This window comes from Canis lupus, chromosome 12 (assembly GCF_048164855.1).
Source record: "Canis lupus baileyi chromosome 12, mCanLup2.hap1, whole genome shotgun sequence".
NCBI lineage: Eukaryota > Metazoa > Chordata > Mammalia > Carnivora > Canidae > Canis > Canis lupus.
This window is the reverse complement of record NC_132849.1, coordinates 6,177,584-6,181,175: the sequence shown is the minus strand read 5'-3', so window position 1 is coordinate 6,181,175 and position 3,592 is coordinate 6,177,584. Positions and strand designations below refer to the sequence as shown.

General features: G+C 46.7%; 1 long non-coding RNA gene and 3 other non-coding genes across 4 annotated transcripts; all 4 read left to right on the top strand.

Annotated features, from left to right (window-relative positions):
• Nucleotides 1-1,141: 1,141 nt before the first annotated feature.
• Nucleotides 1,142-2,792, top strand: LOC140601004 (uncharacterized). The gene is made up of 2 exons (XR_012004067.1): nucleotides 1,142-2,015; nucleotides 2,476-2,792. It is a non-coding gene; the product is annotated as an uncharacterized lncRNA (long non-coding RNA).
• TRNAG-UCC (transfer RNA glycine (anticodon UCC)) lies at nucleotides 1,481-1,552 on the top strand. The gene has a single exon. It is a non-coding gene; the product is annotated as a tRNA-Gly (tRNA).
• Nucleotides 2,322-2,393, top strand: TRNAH-GUG (transfer RNA histidin (anticodon GUG)). Its single transcript has one exon. It is a non-coding gene; the product is annotated as a tRNA-His (tRNA).
• Nucleotides 2,793-3,287: 495 nt separating the features above from the next.
• On the top strand, nucleotides 3,288-3,360 carry TRNAK-CUU (transfer RNA lysine (anticodon CUU)). The gene has a single exon. It is a non-coding gene; the product is annotated as a tRNA-Lys (tRNA).
• The last annotated feature ends 232 nt before the right edge of the window (nucleotides 3,361-3,592 follow it).

Below are 3,592 nucleotides of genomic sequence, written 5' to 3'. Positions count from 1 at the left end.
CCCCCCTTGCACAAATGATAACGATCGATACACGCTTTTCTGCACTTTGCCTTTTTCACTCAACAACATATTTTGAAATATATTAGGCAGATTGTATGTGAATATTAGACATTAATTTCCTCATTCTTTTTTACGGCACATAGTATTTCTCATAGCACAATTCCATTGTATTGATGATATTCCATAATTAATTGAACCAACTTCCTTTTAATGGACACTTAGATTATTTCTAATCCTTTGCTACTACAAACAATGCTGCCATAAATAATCTTGTACGTAGGTCATTTTGCACGTGTGGAATAAAATGCCCAGGAATTGAAATACTGGTTGAAAAGATATGTGTATTTGTAGATAGATATTGCCAGTATGCCTTGCAACAAGGTCATCCCAATTTACACTCCCACCAGCAGTGTATAATGTATATAGAATTAGAACAAAAACAAAACCAAAAAAACCTCATGTGGGTTTTCTTCAAAGTGGATTTAATCTAACTTATTTCTGGAATTTTAGTCCCTACCCCCTAAAATTTTGGCTTTACCGATAACAGTTTGATGAACATTTGTGTAGGTACATCTTTGTGTTTATCCCTATTTCCTTAGGATAATTTCATGGAAGTAGAATTACTACCTCATACCATATGCTAAACTAATTAAAGAATTAAATTCAAGAGTAGAAACAATGAAAAAGCTAAGAAAAATACATAGTTATCTTAGTATGGGATAGAAGACTTTTCCAAGACAAAAACAAAAACGGAAATGATAAAGGATAAAACTTAAGTGAGACTACGTAACAGAAAATTGCCCATTTAAAACTCCTATAAATAATATTAAAAGTCCAATGACAAAGTAGTATAAATCAGTAATATCAATATAAAGAATTAATAGAAAAATAGACAAAGCATATGACTTAGTAATTCTCAAAACTAATACAAAAAATCGGTAAGTCTGAAAAATGGTCAACCTCAACAGTAATAGAATAAAAGCAAATTGAGATAAGACTTTTTATCCTGCACTTTTGTGAAGGTGGAAAGCATAACGAGATCCCGCTGACTGATGTGATATGGTAATAGCGAAAACAGGTGTTATCGCCACCTAGCAATTTGGCGATATGTATTCAAAGTTTTAAAATGCGCATGCTTTCTCATTTGCAATTTTGCCTTAATGCATTTGCCCTGTGAAAACACTCTGAAATGCCTAATGACTCCCTCAGGGTAGCCTTCACTCCTTAACTGGATTTCAGACGCCCCCTTCAAACGACAAAAGCTAAAGCTAGAATTGGCTTTTTTTTAAACGTGTGAATCCATAAGAAGCCGCCAAAGAATTTTTAATATAATCATAGGAGAAATGCTAGAGAGCTTCTCTTCTACGTCCTCCTTTCGCTTTGTGTTAGTAATCCCCTAATACAGCTCCCGGGGAATTGCGTGACCAAGCTCTGCACCAGATACTCCTCATAATGAAATCGACCCGCGCCTCCCGGCACCGCGTTGGTGGTATAGTGGTGAGCATAGCTGCCTTCCAAGCAGTTGACCCGGGTTCGATTCCCGGCCAACGCATCTGCTGCCCTCTCTTTTACTCCCCCATATTCGAAGTCCAATTCAGTAAAGCAATGGGGAAAGGAAAGCCTTTTGATCATCCTTGCGTTCTAAGATTACTGGTTTTGGGGGAGTCTCTCCTAAAAAAAAGCCTCCGGGATGTTGGCGGCTGCAACCCTCGGCCAAGTTCGTGTGCTGGGTTCGGCCGCTGGGGTCGCACCACCGGTTTACGGTAACTAGCCTTTGGGGACCTTTAGGGAAGTGTCTGAAACAGAGACTGCTCGGATTTGTTTTCCTAAGTCCTCAGATGTGACTCGAGTTCACTGAGAAATCAGAATAAAGAAGTCAGCCCCAGGGGCCGCAGCTCCCGAGACAGCGCCACGTCGCTTGCAAAGGCGAGGGCAGCGAGAGGAACGAGAGGAGGGCCGCTTCCGGTCCCACCATTCTGGGGACAGGAGCCTCTACTCCAGGCCACGAGCTGGAGGTGCAAACAGGGAAATCCTCGGGGCGGCTTGGTTCTTTTGGGAGGAGGGAAGAGGAGTTCGGGGTGGGGGTGCTGGGATGGTCCCCGGCCGCTGCCCCGCCGACGGACGATGCTGGCGCCCGCACGCGGGATTCGAGCTCAGACCCAGATTCGGGGATGGAGACATCGAGATTGTGGAGTGGAAACATTTGTTGGGCGTTTTGAGTGATGCAGACCGTTTGAATCGGGCAGATGACACGGCCGCTCGTAAGGGGTCCTGTTAAAGGGCTAAAATTAAGCCGCAGTGTGTCGCCTGGCGGGTGGCGCGCCGTGATCGTATAGTGGTTAGTACTCTGCGTTGTGGCCGCAGCAACCTCGGTTCGAATCCGAGTCACGGCACATAATGTCTCCTTGGCGAGCCTGGCGTTTTACTTCTATTTTACGGTTGAAAACAGTTTTACTCTCTTTTGGTTCTAAGCAGGCTCCCTGAAGTGCAATCCACGAACTGGGTGAATTGCTTTTGTTCCGCTCCTTCCGAGGCTCGCCCACCCGAGGCAGACTCACCTACCCAGTTCTGGCAGCGACGCGCTTCAGGGCGGTGTAGGGGGCCTCGGGGTTGCCACCAAGCCTGCAGACGAGAGGATCCTTCGCTTCTGACTCTGAATTCAGCGCCTGTACCGGACGCGGGAAAAACGAAGAGTTGGGAGCGCAAAGTGAGATCGCCTGGGGCTCTGTCTCCCCTCTGACTTGAAATCTCGCTGGAACGTTCACACCTAATAAATACAGTCTTTTACTTAAGCCACGCAAGATTTTAGTATTTAAAAACAAATTCGTGTCCTCAGTGATGCGTCCCTCAGCCCCACTTGCACCCACCACCCTGGGTCTGCAGGGTTTAGGACGAGAAGCCAGGGGCTGGATTCCCAAGGTCCGGGGAGAGCGAGCCCCCACGCCCCACCTCCCCGGCTGTCTGCGCCTCTCATCCCCGGGCCCTCGCGCTCTTTCGCCTCCTCCTCAAGGGTCCGCACGCCTTAAGTCCGGCTGTCAAAGCAGCCCGGTCCACGCGGACTTTGCGGAAACACGGAGATTTTAGGCCTCCTAATTCCCCGTCTTCTGGCCCCGCGCAATCCCCATCACTCTCTCCAAGCCTCAGTCCTGGGACTGCAAAGCTACTATTGTGTTCACAAAATCTTAGAGCCAGAGGGCTTAAAAGAACGAGTAACTAGCGAGTATATGGACCTTGCGGCCTGTCTCTCCAAAGAAATGATATTTCTAAAGAGAAGCCAACCGACCAGCGCCCGGCTAGCTCAGTCGGTAGAGCATGAGACTCTTAATCTCAGGGTCGTGGGTTCGAGCCCCACGTTGGGCGCGAGCACGTTTTTTTAACTATTCAGTTCCTATCAAATCCTCTGTTGACAATCAACAATTATGAACTTATAAAAAGTCATTGCGGCCACTATTGTTTTAAACTTCCGTAAGGTCTTCCAGGAATCTTCTCTATTCCCTCCAAATTGAGGAAAAATAAGGAATCCGAACCGGGGATCCTGGTCATTGATACAAGGATCCCTGACCTACTGCTGGGGGGAGAGGAGGCTTCTCCG